The sequence below is a fragment of the Phyllostomus discolor genome, chromosome 4 (assembly GCF_004126475.2).
Source record: "Phyllostomus discolor isolate MPI-MPIP mPhyDis1 chromosome 4, mPhyDis1.pri.v3, whole genome shotgun sequence".
NCBI classification, from domain to species: domain Eukaryota; kingdom Metazoa; phylum Chordata; class Mammalia; order Chiroptera; family Phyllostomidae; genus Phyllostomus; species Phyllostomus discolor.
Genome location: NC_040906.2, coordinates 25454803 through 25473639, shown reverse-complemented (window position 1 = coordinate 25473639; position 18837 = coordinate 25454803). Strand labels below are relative to the sequence as shown.

Sequence of the window (18837 nt, the reverse complement as noted above, 5' to 3'; positions counted from 1 at the left end):
GTTGCTGGGGGTCATGGCCTGCAACCCAGGCATGTACCCTGACTGGGAATCGAACCTGCGACACTTTGGTTCGCAGCCCGCGCTCAATCCACTGAGCTATGCCAGTCCAGGGCTACAACTCAGCATTTTTCATGAATGTGACTCATCATTTTTTTGTATCCATGACCCAGCATTTTTAGGTAGTGAGTGCTCAGCATTTCTAGGTGGTCGTGACTTGGTATTTTTATGACCATGACCCAGTGGTTTCCACAGCCATGACTCAGCACTTTTTACCACCATGTCTCAGCATTTTCAGGTAAGCATGAGTCTGTGTTTTCCATAACCACGACTCAGCATTTTCATAGCCACGAATCGGTGTGTTTTCACGACCATGACTCAGCATTTTTAGGTTTCGAGCACTCAGCGTGTCTAGGTGACTATGACTCAGAGCTTTTAGGGAAGCTTGACTCAGCATTTTTCAATATAAAATGTATAGCATCTTTATATTTATATTATATTTTTCTTTATATACCATGAAAATTCCCTTTTTATTAGAAGAATGTGAGGATTTACTGATGTATCATTTATAGCTGTTTTATCATATTTTTCATACATTTTTAATTCCTTGAGACCATAGATATGCTTAAAATTATAAAATTCAAGTTGAAATTGGTTCAGTTACATATTGTGAAGTATTATGGGATGGACAATTCAAGTTTTCTGTATATGAGATAAATGGTAACTTTAATATCTCTGGAATAAAGACGTGACAGTTTATTTCTGATAAAAAATTTGGCTTTACTTTTGTAGAACTACTTATTTTTCCCCACAGATGGGTGATTTGTGTGGGTTTTGATAAATGGGCAACTGCATTCGTGTAAACAGAGGGCAACCTGACACCAAATTATGTGTTTGGCAAGTCAGCTTAGTTAAGTCTATTTAGGAATGAACTCCTTGCCATTCTCTGTACTCTTTTTCTTTCCATGAGTCTATTTGCTGAGAAACAGTGTAACTTTTCTTTTATATTCAAGTCCTACTATTGTGGTAAATGTTTCCAACAAAAAAAGAAAAGAAAAAAAAAACAGTTTGTTACTGCAGTTAGAAGTGTTCATGAAGTAGACACAGTTATGTCATTTGGGCATGCATAGGTAAATGTAAGATTTACAAATGTCTTTTTACATGCTAGGAAAACAAACCCAGGAGGAAAAAAGAACCTGTTAGAAATATGAAGGTCTGAAAAAAAAAGTAAAAATCTAGAGTTATTGTTTTTTTTCCTTCTCTTTGGATTTTTGGATTCTTCTTCTTCTTTTTTTAAATCTGTTCTCTTAAACTTTTGGCAAATACAATTGAAGTTTTCTGTAATAATGAAGTAAAGTTTTTTTGTCTACATTTTGTTATTTAGCTTTCCCCTACTCCCATTTGAAGAAAATCAGAATTTGCCTTCTGCCCCAACATTTTCTGATTGAAATTTCTCAAAAGTTAAGCAAAATTAAAAGAAGTCCACGGGAATGCCCATATATTTAACATCTAGTTTATGTCTATTAATCCATCATTTATTGATGTATTTCAAAGTAAATTGTATTTAGTGTGCAAATCATTGAGCTCAACACTAATTTATATTTTATTTAAAATTTACATAATGAATTCACACATCTGATAATTGTGTCCATCCAAACTGCTCTCAAGATGCAGAACATTGCTGTGACTCCCAGAAATTCCCGCATGCCCCTCGAGAACTGGTCCCCATCTCCCGATGGCCAGTACTAGAATTACTTGGCCAGTTCTAGAATTTGATGTAAAAGGAATCATACAATAGATACTCTTTTCTGCCTGGCTTTGTTTACTCAACATGGTGTTTTGAAAAACATCTATAATGTCACATTTGCCAGCATTTTTTCTTTTTATTCATAAGTATTATTTTCTTGTATGAATATACTGTAGGTTTTTTATAGTATATCCTTTTATTGGTAGGTAGCTGAGATTCCAGGCTTTTGATTTCAGGAAATGAATTTGAAGATTGTACAGTAGCATTTCACTTAAAATTATAGTGTCTCTCATACAGTTATCTCTTAACAACTTCAGTTTTGAAAACTTTTTAACATTTACATGTACATTTTATAATCTAGATGCTTGCATCTCTGCCTGACTTGGCTGACTTGGGCAAAATTTTTGGACTTTAATGATTAGCCTTCCCTCTGGTGACCAAAGGATGTTGCTACCTGCTTCCTCCCTCCCCACTGCCTCAGGCTCATCTAGGCAATGCCACGGCAAAGTTTGTGTGTAGTGTCCACAGACTTGGGCTTCAATTCTGGCCATTCTTTTTCTTTAGAGGAAAAATGTCAAGCTAGCTTTTAGTCTGTGAAGCAGGTTCTGTTGGGGCTGTTGGTGCTAATGCTGGTGAACAAATAGAATTAGCGAATATTTTTGCAAAAAACTATTGCCATAAGGGTGATGTATACATGCATAAACTTAAAATAGGGAGAACTGGACTGCTGCTTTTTAAAAAATTGTGTTAAAGTTCTGCTGATTCTCTCCCTGCAACATCATGAAGAGTCAGATAACTGCACATAAGCACGTGAGCAACTAGTCATGCACGGCACACTGACACTTCTGTCAACCACAGACCACATACACCACATCAGTACGATGGCGGCTCCTTAAGTCTATAATGGAGCTGAAACATTCCTCTCGCCCAGTGACACTGTAGCCTCATAGCATTGCAGCACAGTGCTCTGCTCCCACGGTCACGGTGCTGGTGGTGTAAACCACCCACTGTGCTGCCAGTCGTGTAAGTGTGCAGCAGCACAACTATGTACGGTGCACAACTCTCGATAGTGGTGGTAAGTGAGTGTTACTGGTTTATGTACTTATGGTAGTTAGTCATTATTTTAGAGTGTACTCTTTCTGCATATAAAAGAGTTTGCTGTAACACAGCATGTAACATGCACCAGCATCAGACATCCCGTGTTTACCTCGTCTCTTGATTGCATCATTTTCTGTTGTGCTTGACTGGTCTCATGTTGTCGTGTACAGTGACATGCTATCCAGGCCGGTAGCCCAGGGGCAGTAGGCTGTATCATAGAGCCTAGATGTGTAGTGTACACTTCCATCTGGGCCTGTGGAAGTGCACTCTGGTGTTCGCACAAGGACAGAGTTGCCTAACGACACATTTCTCAGAACATTCCCCCATCCTCATTATTCAGTGGAGCCTGAGTAGATACTCAAAAGTGATCAATGACTTCATTTTTGACCATGACACTCAGGGTTAGGGAAAGGTGAACTTACTCATAATGGCATCATATTCTTTTTTATTTTTTTTTCCAGCTCACAACAATACTTTTTATTTGAAGCAAGAAGTCTGGCTGAAACGAATATGGTTTTCAGCAGCTAAAATCCAATTGCCAGTGACACTATTTTTCACTTTGTAGACCCACCTTAGAGAAGGGTGTCAGGGTTGTACTTCCCCACTGGGCAAGCAGGGCAAACAAAACTGGAAGGGGCCTCTACTCAGGCTGCTCTGTGGACCCCATGGCAGGCTGGCCACACCCCCACTGGTTCTTCTGCAGGTGGCTGCCCCACCACTGAGGGACCTGGGCCGTACTACACTACCTACAGGAAGAATGAGGCTAGAAGGACAGCAGCGGGTCACGTGGGGAAGAGCTGCTTCAAAATTCTTCATCAAAGGGATAATTCCAGTGGAAGACACAGCTCAGAAAGGCACAAACCCTCCAGCCTCATATTTTTAACATATTTTTGTATAAGTAAAAGCTTTCTGGTGTGCATTTTCAGGCTTTCGAGATTATCTGCTTACCTAGGAGAAGTTTGAATGTGCATTGGTAATGTTATCTGTGGATCACAATATCTTGACATCCTGACTGGGGCAATTTCTGTTGAGAAACAAAACACGTCTCTTTAGTATAATGGGGCAGGGGCAGGGAAGCAGACACCCACCCCGTGGAGTGTAGCAGTTGTAAAATATATATGGTGAGGCTGGTTAGGTCTTTGCCTGCCTAACAATGTTTGCTTGGAAGAGCTTGCGGGAGATAATAATTAGTAAATACTCACATACAATTCCAAAAGTATGTGCATCCCAATGCCTAAACTTGCTTCAAAAAGACCTCATGAAGTTGGACACCCTCCAAAGCTTTTACAGAAGAACAAAAGAGATGATCAAACTTGTAGCTGCTCAAAGAGAAGCAAGAAGAAAAGAATAAAACAATGACTTTGAAATCTGTAGAAAACTTCAAGTGGAGAGATGATGTTCTTTGAAAATCTGTTAATAAGTACAATAGCAGAATTAGCTTTCTAAGAATCAGAAATTTGCCCCCTGCCTACTCTGTTGGCATTTTTACATCTCATGTTCCTGCCAGAAGACTTGCTTTCATGTTTGTGTGAACGGTTTTACTCTGCCTGCATTTTGCTTGTGTTCTTTTCTCCGATTGGAAGAGCCTTGTCAAACCCTGGACAGACATCGTGTCTGCAACCAAGCCACACGACTTATCCTTTCATTCCATCAGAATAAGCAGTAGATTAATTTTTCTACCACTTCTGCATTTCTGTATGCTCTTCCTGCTCTTATTCTTCTTAATCACTGCTCCCTGGTAGTTTATTGTCACCAGAGGCACGAGCTGCAGTGGCAGTGGTGGCAGTGGCAGTGGTGGCAACAGCAGCCGACACCTGCACCCTGTCACCGGGGACAGGCGTGGTTCTGGGCATTTTGCATGACGTGTTCCATCTCACTGTGTCTCTGTAACATAAATCCTACTGACGTCTCGTTGCCTCACATGTTGCGGTTTTTGAATTATATTCCATTGTAGGTTAAACTAGTATCTTTCTGAAATTTCTCTTTAAAAAGAACATACTAACTTATCCAATATTTCCTTTCTTATAAAATTACTATATACCAAACTCTGTAGACCTGGTCAGGTCAAGAAATAGTTAACAAATATAGCGCCCTCCCCACCCCCCCAAAAATCTTGATGTTTATATAGCATCACACATAGTCATGTATCTCCAAAGTTGAGAATGAAGTTAGGCCTAGAGTACATACATTCCTGGTCTCTCTCTGTGTGCCTTAAACAAGGAAGTACGCCACTCTGTTTAACTTCCAGTGATCTGAAATGAGAACCTAAAATCCTGAGCTTGTGATTCGCATTAGCCACATAAACCAGACCCCCCTGGTGTTCTCTGTCCTGTATGTTAACGGTGTTGGAGTCCGTGTGATCCACACTGGTTTTTGTTAGGCAGTCGTAGCTGCTGTGCTCATGGAGGAAAGCAGTGACAAGGCAAAGGCGATGGGGCTTGTGTGTGGTGTCAACTTAGTGTAAAGAGACTGTAGGGGACCCGAAGGGGTGACGTTAAAATTATGTGTTAACTGCCTGCTTAGGGAACTTTGACAATTTTTGAAGACACAAGAATGATTTGGGGTGGCAGGTGTTCCTAGAAAGCAAGGGAATAGACAAATATTTGTGATTTGTGTTTTCTGACATCTTACCGATCTTATAGATAGATATCTTTGTTTTGGTAAGAAATTAAACACATTACTTTATAATGATTTATTCTGGATATACTGTATATTTTATGAAAAATTTATGTAATTGCACATATACATTTTCACCATGCAGTCGTAACTTTTTGTTGTGGGAAGTATTATAATAATTTTTAAGCATGATAAAAAGAGTTATGTGTTAGGGTATTTCCTATTTATTAATGTTCATGCTTAAATTAATATTCTAATATAAGGTTTTTTCAGGAAAACGTTTTTGCATTTTGGAGCTAAAATTGATGATCCTTAAAAATAAAAGCCTTCAGTACAAGAGGGTTTATTTATTCCCACTGAGTTTAACACAAAGGATAAATGGGTATATATAGTAGTGAGCAATTTTAAATAAAATATATTTTATAATTGTGCTAAAATTTAAACTTACAAATAAGTAGGTAAGAAAAAAACATATCCTCTGCTACATTATGTTACTACAACCACAATCACTTCCAGATTAAACTTGTTCGAATATGTAACCTACACCCCAACATCCCTGGCACAATCTGTAGCAAATCTCAGATGTCATATTTCATTCAAAAATATTTCCCTGTGTAGTGCTAAAAGATGAGGATTCTTTTAAAGTATCACCATCAGATTTCAAACTTGGAAACAATGAGCAGGTTGATATCATCAATTGATAGACCCAGGTTTAAATTTCACTGCCTCACATATTTGTATAGTTAGTTTCCTTGAGTCGGGATTTAAACAAGGCCCATACATTGCATTTAATTCGTATCTCTTAAGTCTCTCATATATGGGTCCTCCTCGCATCTCCTTTTCATTCTTATAATTTATTTGCTGAAGAAACAGTATCGTTTGTCCTCTGCCCTTCTCTGTAGTCTTTCTTTTGTTGATTGCATTCCATGGCAGTGTTTAATATGTTTTTTTCTGGTGTCTCTATTGCTTTAAATTGACCTGTTTTGAAAGCTGAATCAAAGGAAAATTTTTTGAGGGGGTAGGAGTTTTGTGTAGCTGTTTTGTGTACTCCAGATATCACATAATATAGTTATCTTTCTCTCTGATTTTAGTGGCTGTGGATGATCATTGTCTAGAGCCATTGCTTCATTACTTATTTGTAAAAGGGTAATGTTTTAATATTCTTTCCTCATTTGTTAGTTGGAATAATAGTTAAGAGATATTTCCATCAACTGTTTGCACTCTGAGGGACAGGCAGAAGCCTTGATACTTTTGCTTTTCTGCTGATGTTCAGAAAATGAGTTGGTTCCTTAGTTTCCTAGAGGTGAGTATGTACCATATAAAATATAAATGTTATTATGAACATATAGGTAATAAACCTATTGCTATTCTCTTTGCTCAAGTTTCCTCATCTTTTAACCAGTGGGAGCCTCTGCAGGGTGACAGTCTTTGAAGGCTTGCTTGCTTTCTGCTGTGACCACATCTCCAGGCTCACACTGGACCGTTCCTACCCCGGGCCAGGTCAGCTGCTCTCCATGGAGTCCAGTTCCACACTGAGAGATACCCGGGCTCCATGAAGAGCTGGGCATGGTATCTAGTTTTGTTTTTTGTTTTTTGGGGTTTTTTTTCCAGTAGATAGACCTTTTTAAAAACAAAAGTGCCTCTTGAATTTATGCTGGTATTTTCAACCAAAATTTAGAATTACATGGTTTTCCTTAACTTGATTTTATATTTGCCTCTCTAACATATGTTGCTTCCTAAAGAATTAGCATGGTGTTTGAAAATGTTATCTATTCTTCCTTAAAAGAGATCATATACTGATTCACAGGTCATGAGCCTACATATGTTGGGAAGGAATTTCAAGTTCAATTTCAATGAGGGGCAAACACCTGGGCAGTATTCTGTATGCCACATCACTACAGGGAGGTGCTAAAGATGGATTCTAGTAAGAGAATGATAGAAGGGATACTGGATTGAGGTCTGAGGTCTGGCTTTGCCCATTTACCCATCACTTGTTCCCAGTCTTATGAAATTGGGTAGTAATAATCTGTATCCCAAGTCTTTGATGGAAGATAATACATGTGAGAATGCTTTGTAAATTATTAATATATCATAATAGAAATCATTTCCCCATCTTATTAAAAAATAATGAGTCTTTGAACCATTGGACTTTTGATTAACTTTTTTTGTCAAGGTTTGTTTATTCTTGCAGAATAATATACCATTTTTCTTTTCTGTTAGGTTGCTGGAAAAGCCTTCATAATTATCTTCTTTAACTGAACTCCTTCATAGTTCAATTTATATGTTTGCAGGCTTCTCTTGAGGTGAATACTCAACGGCTTAAATATTTGTTTGGCTTAAATATTACATATGTTTGTTTTAATTAATTTATCACATCAAGTGAGTATTGGGGGCGGGAATCAAAGTAGAGAGGACATTTTCATCAAAGCCTGCCCCTTGTTTTTGAGAATGCTTCATTTCTTTTATTCAGTGCCCCGGATACTGTAGCCCCCAGCGTAGGCACCTCTGTGGGCATGTCTAACTGAGCTCTTCCTTTGGGAGAACCTGACTCTAGACTTGCGACTGCGCAGCATGGACACAAACAGCAAGCACAGGTCAAACGAGCCAGCTGGACCTAGAGGTCACACGCTCGGCATCAACAGGCCTGTTGTGTCATTGTTTGTCTCAGAGCTTTCCTCGCCAAGACTCGGAAGATCCAGTTGGTGTTTTTTAAAAAAGTCCTTTTAATATTCTCAGGCAGGTATTTTTTTTTTTTTGTCTATCTTGGTGTTATTTATCCACTTGAGATCTGATAAAAAGCAGCTCTGATATCTCCCTAACTGGACAGGTGCCTTCAGGAGCCCTGTTCTCTTGCCTTCCCGCCGTCTTGTGCTCTCAGGGCCATGAATCTGACCTTCCCTCTGGGTTTGGAGCCTTACTTTATTGTAGCCTGGATTTCTTGTGCTTAGCCTTCTTTCTAGCTTTTCTTACCACAGGTCAATGATAATTGTCTAACACTTACACTTTATTGTTTTACAACTACATTCCAGCCCTAGTGGCACTTCTAGCCAACCCGTATAGTTAGCAGTGGCCTTCTCTCTGTAGGCTGGGCTTCTAAAACACTGTTACAATATTTCTGTACAGAGATTCATAACGCTCATTAGCAGTTTACCAAAAGTTATCTCTCTCTAAGGCGTTAAAAATTATTGCTATTCTTCAATATTTCTAGTATAAAATAAAAACCCATCTTACAAAATTTTAGAAAATAAAGGAAATACATAAATCCATTATTCTATTTCCCTTGTGGTCCCATTACCATTTATTTTTGTATACAGGTGGTCTAGAGTACATTGTAGTTTTGTCTTTTTTATCAGCGTGCCCAGTAAACTCAAGATATAAACAGAAAGATTTGTATGTCCTTTCATAGGATTTATAATGAGTACTGAAAGACAAATTTTATAAGTTCTCACGGTAGAAGTTAATACATTTTAAAGATAGATACATTATTTGAAATTTTACAAAGTTTCTAAGCATTGTATGCCTGTCCCATAGTTAACAGTTCAGTGTATTTCCTTCCCGATTTAATATACGTCTAGATTTGACATAACCACCAGTTTAAAAAATGCAGAACATCTGAGATATATGCACAACCCATTCAGCAGTTCCCCTATTATTAGGCACTTACTGATTTTTAAGATATTACTGTTGTAAACAGAGAGAACATTTCTGTGAATGTGGTCTTTTCATATTTTGGATTATTTCTCTAGGTTAAAATCCCAGAAGTAAAACAACTAGGTTAAAAAATACTGTATTACTCTTGATTTACATTCCTGAATAGCCTTCTATGAGTTTGTAACATTCTATGAAACCTTTAGAAAACTGGTCTCAGTTTCCCCCTTGCCCAAGGCCCCAAGCCCAAACACAGTGCTCATTTGCTGGAAGTGTAATATGTCCTTTAAGCTCCAGCACAGTTCAGGCCTCTGCTTTGGAAGGCCACATAGCGTTTGGAAAGGAGAATGAGCATTTCACTGCGGTGGCGCACCAGAGAGAGATGCAGAAGAGATGTTAGGTCTTAGAAGACCCTGGCTGTAGAGGTGGCCAGTGTGAGGGTGGCAAAGTAAGCCTGATTCTCTGGTGTTTCTGAGCTGTAGGAGTGTCCATGTCCTATGTTAAGGAATAAAGCTGTGACTGGATTATAAAAATGAGCAAGGTAGATCCTCAGCAATCAAACTATGCATTTGCTCATAGAAAAAAAAATTGGAAAGCCTCAAGCAATGGTCTCTAAGTGTACAAAGAATAGATTGTGATGTGTGTACTTTACTGAAGATGTGGTAATCAGGTCTCAGAATTCGGGACCTACTGCGTGTCAGGCACATACAAAAGTGGAAGTTTGCCATTCCCCAGCAAATCATTAAAGATTGCTTAGCAACCCTGTAAGTTTATTGCAGTGATTTCGCAGATATCATCTACTACTTTATGTAACAGTGATTAGACATGCCAAGGTTGTCTGAGTGAATGTGGCCGTGTGCAGAGAGAACTGGAGAGGTGTGACCTAGAACTGCAATGTAGTGAATTGGTTTTCACACGTCGAATATCACTGCTTCATGTATATGTGTGTGTGTGTGTGCATACTGGCTTAGCTAAGTGCGATTTTGTTATCTAGAGCAAACTGGTCTTTGGAAGTGGTATTTTTGTCACCCATTCAAGACTGTATTAACAAGATTTTACACAGAAGCTATGTCTAATGAAAATAGACATGTGAATATAATATTAAGCCATTTCATTATTCTGTGGGTTATGCCAGCAGAAACTATGGTTTTTGGCCTTCATGTGACCATGCATGAATCATGCCTTATGCATGGTATGTGTTCTCTATAAGTGCTCTGTTACATGAGACTCAGGCTGGAGCCCGCTGGCTCTGATGACGTGTAGGTCACGTCAGGCCGCTGTACAGAGTTTTATGCTCCCTTGAAGCTGACAGTGTCATTCTTTAATCCCAGCACCCAGGCTGCCCCTCATTGTCTATTAAGCCTTTAGGTCCCTCCATGGACAGCTGACTTGGGTGCTCATCAACTGTATGTCCTTGGGCAAATGTCTTTTTAATTCTTCTTAGTCTGTGCTTCTGCCATAAATCATAAATTCCAACAAATCCCAGCTTGCTGCCTGACAAATCAGTGCCAGCAGTACTCTGGGAACTCCAGCTGGAGCAGGCAGGGGGCAGTTAGACACCAAGCCTCAGGGTCCAGGGACTGGGAAAACTGAACACAAAAATCTCTCCTATGTGGGGTGGTGTTTGGAGGGAAACATTCCAATAATCGTCTTGAATTTCAGTTCTGATTCAGATAGGCATTTCTAGGGGAAGGTGGGGAAGAACATTAAACTCAGATATTCTAGGTCTCCTTGTTGAAGACCAGGATTTCCTGAACAGAATTTCAAGGGAAGTGTGATTTTAATAAGAATGAAAATCACTATTATTAGTAGTAGTAGTAACTTTTGTTTAGTGCTTACTCTGTATTAGGCACTGTGATAAGTGCTTCTACATATATAGTAAAATTAATTCTGCCAATGTGCTTTTTGAAGATAGATGTTCTTATTATCTCTATCCAGTGCAGAAACCAGCACAGAAAGCTCCACGATGTGCTGTCCAAGTGGTGGGGGTAGGAGAGGGGAGGCAAGCTGTCTGAGCCCAGTGCCGGCAGTTTGACTGCTGTCCCGTGCTGTCCGAGCTGTGTGTCCTCTACTTGTCCTTCCAGATACACTCTTCACTCACCCTCCTCCTCACCACCGGTGCCTAGGGAGGGTGGTGCCCCTTCTGGAACGCATTTGACATGCACCCTTGTGCTTGGCTTCCAGAACTGTTCCACCAGTGGGAGGTGTACTGACTGAAGAGAGAACGTGAGGCAAAAGGAGAGAAGGATGAGAGTGATCAGCACCCTGGCTCCCTCCCTGCCCGGTCGGCTGTAACTCTTTACCCACATCTGCATGGCTAGCAAGGGAGGCCTCTCCAGGATTCTAGTGATTGCTGTCACTCCTTTTCCTTTCAGGGAGTGGTTAGCTCTTGTTACTAGACCTGACATACTGCACTGTCCCTTTTTGGTTGCCATAAACCTTGCCCATACATTTTGTAAATAGGCCTTTATTAAGTTCTCTCGAGTTACTCAGTTGGAGTGTGCCATTTCTTCTTGCCAGAATCCCGACTGATATTGCCAGCTCTCCCATTTCAAGCAAATGAATGTATGCATGTTAGGCAGTCAGCAAATACTCACTCACTAAGTATCTATAAGGCTTGAGGCACTGTGCTAGGTGTAGTGGGATGACTGAAGGAGGAGGAATGGGCCCTGCCCTTAAAAAAAACCAGAAGGTTATCTAGAAAGACAGTGCATTTGGAATAATGCAAGACAGCATGGGCTAAATGCAACACAAATTTAGAGACCGGAGAGTTCTCTATTGTTGGCAGGGGAAGGGATGAGCAGATGCTTAGTTGGAGCTTTTAAGGACTGGTAACATTTAGTAAAAATGAAAGAAAAAATTTGCAAAATGTGCTCTCAGATAATGAGTAGGTAAGTCTAGGTGGAGCTAAGAGCTCTGGAGAGGGAATGTGGGGGCAGGTGTGGTGTGCACTTACGTGTTGAAAAGCTTTTTTTTTTCATCTTGATTTTTGAAAAATATTTTTACCCAAATTAGTGTTAAACATGTGGCCGTTCATGCCTGTGGTAAATGAAAATTGATTTGATGTAAGTAATAATGCCTAGACTGGCCCCCCTCCCTTTTTTGGAGAGGAAACTGAGTTTCTTTGAGTGTATATTGACTTCGTATGTCAGGCCTGCTGTCGTGTTTGGACACACCACGGTTGTAATTCATACTCTTGGTTTAACAACACTTTCATGTATAATTAGCATTAGTTTGTAATTACAGCAATAAAATCCATTCTTTGGGAGTATTCCAGTATTGAGAACACTGAAAATCGTGTGCTTAGTACCAGTTGTCACAACGATTCTCCCAATGCTTGAATTTCTGAGAAATCAGCTTCCATTGTACTTCAGAACAAAACTATTGTCTAATAAAAGTCCCCTTTTTGAGATGGCACCTCTTCGTAGAACCTGAAAAGGAAGACTTTAAATAAGAAGAATATTCACAAAATGACTTATGTTCTTCCATTCAGAAATACTGAGAGGGAAGAAGAAATCATCAGCTTACCTCAGAGGCAAACATCTGGAGGCTTACATTATCTCAAATGACTAAATAAGGTTTTACCTTACTTAGAAATTAAATTGCTTCCAACATAAACCTGAGGGTAGGGCGGAACTTGAGAGCTTGTGTGTATGCAGCAGGTCAGCCCGTTTGATCCTCTGATTCCTCTCGGTTTATCATATTCCTTGGAAAGCTATATGGGATTCTACCAGAGCTTGTCTCCGTGTGACTGTCTGTTGCTGCCCTGGCTTCCGCTGCACCTAGGCCCTGGCTTAAGGGCCCCTCCTGAAGCCACTGGACCAAAGGAGCAGGGAGCCATGGGGCGGGAATGTGAGCAGTGTAGTCAACACGGTGCTGGGCTGGGTTTTTGCCATGCCATTGTTTAAACTGAAACATGGCTATCGTGTTGCTTTTTATGAACCAGCCATAGTAATTTAATGGTGTATGGTTCTGCTAGTGATTAAATGGATATTGTCACAGGGAAGTTGCCAGTTCAGCACCAAAATTACATGGAAAACTCTTAAAGTTGGTTATGTTATGATGCTAGGGACATTTCTGATTCCCATCAATGGTAATAGTAGTATAAGGGCATTTATGTGAGGCTGTAGCTATCAAAACATGCATCCATTTATCAGGAGATTGAGAAACATTTTCAACTGGGATTATCCTTCTAGAGAAAGGTATAGAGAGGAAATTGAGTTTCTTTTTATTAACTCATTAATAAAAGAAAAAGTGAAGGGTTTCTCATAGGATAAATAGTTTTTTTTTTAAAGAATATGCAATTTAAAAATTTTAGAATACATCAAATCCTAACTGAGGTTTATTGTACATAAAATCATGTTATGTTAAGAGTCGGATCTGCATGTATTTGCTATATATTCTTTTTTAAAAAAGCAAATAGATTTTTAAAACATTTTTTAATTTATAGATTTAGGGAGAAAAAGAGAGAATGAGAGGGAGAGAGAAAGAGAGGAGAGATTGATTTGTCGTTCCACTTATTTATGCATTCATTGGTTGATTATTGAATGCACCCTGACCAGGGATTGAACCCACAACCTTGGTGTTTCAGGACGATGGTCTAACCAATTGAGCTACCTGGCCAGGACCTATTTGCCATATATTCTTATGATATTTTTATATAATATTCCTCCCCAAAGAACAGGTTATAAACCTATGGCAGATATGAACTCCCTTTCATAGATGGTAAACCAATAAAATTATCTTTCCCCTCTTTATTTCCACTTCCCTAAAATGTACTCAGTAAGTGCTTGATAGACAACATTTTTAAATTTTGGGTGGCTCAGGCAGGAATTACCTTGAGGTGTCGTGTCAGAGACTTCAGATTCTTTACAGAGTTGCGGAGAATTTTTATTTGATGTTAAAGCCATGAGAGTGTAAATGAAGAGAAGTCATCGTGTGTTTGTTTGACAACCATCTACACTCAGTCACTGAGGCCGAGGCACAGCCTGTTACATCATTGGCTCTGTATATTTGCTTAACTGTTAAATAAACAGTGGGAGAACCTCAGGCCTTCTGATGTAAAATATGTACTTCTTCAAGCACAGTAATATATTAGAAAAATAAAGTGATAAAGTGTGCCCATTATTTGTTCTAGGCAGAATCTGGGCAATAACTTAAATTTGTTTTTGACTGATGTTCATAATGGAGATTATTCAAGAGGAATATTTATATTTTTCTATTTTTTTCTTTGAGATTTTTCTAATTATTTGAAGGGAAAATCATCTTTGGCCTGATGGCTTTCTTAAACAACAACCTATGCTTTTGCTTAACGTGAAATATCTTATAAGGAATTTTCCTATGATTTCCAACTCCTATACCCTTGTTTGTAGACATTACTGTTCATCAGCCTCTAAGTTAGCAGTCAAATTTTGATGTTACCTCCCTAAGACTCACCTTCATAGTCCAGTCTTGTGAGAGTACGTTACTGCTTAAGTGTTTATTAAATGATGGCTGTTATGAGATGCAAACAGAGTGATTGTGTAACTTTTTTGGCTAACTAGAACAAAATGCATCTCACTAAACAATTTCAAATTCCAAAAGCACTTGAAGAAAATATTTCTATTTTTTTCCTCTTTTTTATTGTTCAAGTATAGTTGTCTCTATTTTTCCCCCTCTACTTCCCCCCACCTCAGCCATCCCCACCTCCCACCCTGGATCCTACCCCTCTTTGCCTTTGTGCATGGGTCCTTTACATATGTTCCTGACAACCCTTTCCCCCTCCCCCTCTCTGTTTACTGTCAGTTTGTTCTTAATTTCAATGTCTCTGGTTATATTTTACTTGCTTGTTTGTTTTGTTGATTAGGTTCCACTTATAGGTGAGAGCATATAGTATTTGTCCCTCACTGCCTGGCTTATTTCACTTAGCATAATGCTCTCCAGTTCCATCCAGGCCATCATGAGGGTAGGAGCTCCTTCTTTCTTTCTGCTGCATAGAATCCCATTGTGTAAATGTACCATAGTTTTTTGATCCACTCATTTACTGATGGGCACTTAGGTTGCTTCCAGTGCTCGGCTATTGTAAATTGTGCTGCAACAAACATTGGAGTGCATAGGTTCTTTTGAATTGGTGATTCAGGATACTTAGGATATAATCCCAGCAGTGGAATTGCTGGGTCAAAAGGCAGTTTCATTTTTAGTTTTCTGAGGAAATTCCATAGCGTTTTCCACAGGGGCTGCACCAGTCAGCATTACTTTCTTGATGTGGCAGCATAAAATGATTGAGATACATTTTCTGGATAGTCAGTGCCTTTTCATGGCTTTTTTCAATTACTTTCATCATTAGGTATGACTACAATCATATTTCCCCCTTTTTCTTTCCTCAAAGGATGTTTCCTGGTTGTAGCCAATGTATTAATCTGATTTTAAACAGTCAACTTGTTTGGTGTATTTTGGTTTATTTATTTATTTATTTTTTTGTGAGTATCTTCATTTAGTATATTTTAAAATGGTAGGCACACATACATTCATAAAGTATGTACAGTTTATAGAAAAACTATACATTATAAGTTGTATGCCCCTGTACTTATATCACCACTTCCTTGAGGAAGAAATGGAATGTCTTCTGCAGCCAAAAATCCTTAAGCACCCTTATTAAAACCCTTCTCCCCTGCGCTACGAGAAACCACTACCTTGAACTCAAAACAATTATTCCTTATTTCCCTTGACTGCCTAAGTATTGAATTCTAAACATTTCAGTTCTGTGTTACATGTTTTTAAGACTTTATGTGAATGTTCTCACACAATTTTGTGTTGGAATTCTTTTGTTCAACATTTGTGAGATTCATCCATTTCCTGCATGAGGCTGTAGTTTAATTTCATGTGGAAGTCCCTCATAAAATTTTTAAATTATATGTTCTCTCGATGACCATTTACGTTGTTTCCAGCTTGGGGCTGTTAGGAGCAGATTGCAATGAACCGTCTCACACACGCACCCCCGTGTGGCAGTGTGCTACTTTCCTTAGTCTGTAGCTGAGTGGGTCATCGGATCAGCTTCACCAGATGATGAGGATAGTTTTGCAAATTAGTTATGTCAGTTCGCATTTCTGTTGCCAGAGTTCTGGTTCCTCCACATCCTAATCTGTACTTAGCTATTATTAGAATGATTGCTTTTGCTACTTGGGCGAGTGGGTAGTGTATCTCGCTGTAGTTTTAATTTGTATTTCCTTGGTAACCAGTAGAGTGGAGTACTTTTCATGTGTTTATTGGCATTTTTTTTTCTGTGAAGGTTTTATTGGACTTTTATGAATTGGATTGGCAGTTTTGTTTTTCTGAGGCATTCCTTATATATTTTAGGTGTCTGTCCCTTGGTGTATATTGTTGTTACCAATCTGTTCTCCCATTTGTGGCTTACCGGTTTACATCTTATGACCAGAAAAGTTAGTTTAAATTTATCAACCTTTTGTATGTGGCTTATATGCTTTATTTGGATATTTTATTCGTAACCCTGTGATTTCTGATTCATTGTAAAATTTTGGGTTCATATTGAGTGATATGAAACAGGACTGGGAGAAACATTGGTGTACTGTGCCATCTCTAAACTAACCCACAACACTGTACTCTCATCACCGCAATATCCAGTTCTAGCTTGATGCATTTCAAAAGTATAATTTAAATGTTTTTAAGGACTCTTGTTTCTAGAACTTTTTAAAAGAGGCGCAGAGATAAAATATGCAGTGAATAATTAAATGCAATATATACATAGTGCTAAATGACAGTTTTTTAGAGGGGTAGGTTGCCAGAATGATTTAAAAGCTGTGAAATCTTAAAAGGTGAAAATAATGTAACTGATAAGGAGGCAGAATACCTGTTGGCTAAGGGAGATACTAAATTTAATCTGGGTGCTAAGGCCTAGCACTGTGACACAGTCTGGAATCTGTTCACATTCCTTGCTGTTATTATTATTTTACTTTCATTAGTTGCACATAATTATACTTTTAAAAAGATTTTTAGTGTTATGTATATTTGGATAAGGTCACTACACATTAATAAGGGTGATATTATTAAATGTGCAGAAAAGTATTATAAGTCTTTAAGCTTCAAAGAGGTGTTTTCTTAATTCTTTTTTTATTGTTGTTCAAGTACAGTTGTCTCCAATTTCTTCCCACCACTCCCCCTGCCCCATACCCCCACCCCCACCCTCAATCCTGCCCCTTTTGTCTTTGTCCATGTGTCCTTTATATATGTTCCTTGATGACCCTTCCCCTATTTTCTCCCATTATTCCTTCCCCTTCTCCTCTGGTTACTGTCAGTTTGTTCTTTGTTTCAATGTCTCCAGTTATATTTTGCTTGCTTGTTTGTTTTGTTGATTAGGTTCCACTTATAGGTGAGATCATATGGTATTTGTCTTTTACCACCTGGATTATTTCACTTAGCAAAATGCTCTCCAGATCCATCCATGCTGTTGCAAAGGGTAAGAGCACCTTCTTTCTTTCTGCTATGTAGTATTCCTTTGTGTAATGTAATATAGCTGCTATGTTTTATTTTATTTAATTAGTTTAGTTTTTAGAGAGTGGGGAAGGGTGAGAGAGAAACATCAATGTGTGGTTGCCTCTCAAATGTCCCCCCCATACTGGGGAACTGGCCTGCAACTGAGGCAAGTGCCCTGACTGGGAATTGAACCAGGGACCCCTTGGTTCACAGGCTGGTATTCAGTCCACTGAGCCATACCAGGCAGGGCTGTACCATAGTTTTTTGATCCATTCATTTACTGATGGGCACTTACATTGCTTTCAGCACTTGGCTATTGTAAATTGTGCTGCCTTGAACTTTGAGGTGCATAGAGTCTTTTGAATTGGTGATTCAGGATACTTAGGGTGTAGTCCCAGCAATGGAATTGCTGGGTCAAAAGGCAGTTCCATTTTTAGTTTTCTAAGGAAATTCCATAGCATTTTTTACAGTGGCTGCACCAGTCTGCATTCCCACCAACAGTGCACTAGGGTTCCCTTTTCTCCAAAACCTCACCAGCACTTGTTGTTTGTTGATTTGTTTATGATGGCCATTCTGACTGGGGTAAAGTGGTATCTCATTGTGGTTTTAATTTGCATCTGTCTGATGGCTAGTGGGGTGCTCAGCATCTTTTCATTTGTCTCTGGGCCCTCTATATGTCCTCCTTGGAGAAGTGTCTGTTCAGGTCTTTTGCCCATTTTTTAATTGGGTTGTTTGTCTTCCTGGAGTGGAGTCGTGTGAGTTCTTTGTATATTTTGGAGACCAAACTCTTGTCTGAGGTATCACTTGCAAATGTATTTTCTCATATGGTTGGTTTCCTTTTTATTTTGCTGATATTTTCTTTAGTCAAAGGGATGAGTTTTAAGGCTATTCAGATATTTAGGAAATGCTGCTACTTCTTAAGTTTTAAATGCTTTTGGAATTACATTAAAACCATGTAAACTGTAAGTACTTAGTGCATTATTTTATTTATAATTCAGTTTCCATACCTTTAGAGTTTTGACAAATGTATATATTCCCATACATTCACTGTTGGATATGCACCCCTGACCTTCCATTGTTGAATATATTGCATTTTAGTTATTTTGAGTTTTTTCTATTACTAACAAAGATGTTATGAACATTCATATACAAGTTTATTTTTAAACCTGTTCCATTTCTCTTGGGCAAGTACTTAGTGGAAAAAGTTATGGGTTATATGGCAAGTATATATTTAACTTTATAATACAATGCTAAATCACTTT

General features: G+C 38.8%; 1 protein-coding gene across 1 annotated transcript in view; it reads left to right on the top strand.

Moving 5' to 3' along the window:
- The window catches only part of PARD3B (par-3 family cell polarity regulator beta), a 972625-nt gene that overhangs the window by 80904 nt on the left and 872884 nt on the right, over positions 1-18837 (top strand). The gene's annotated exons all lie outside the window — the stretch shown is intronic.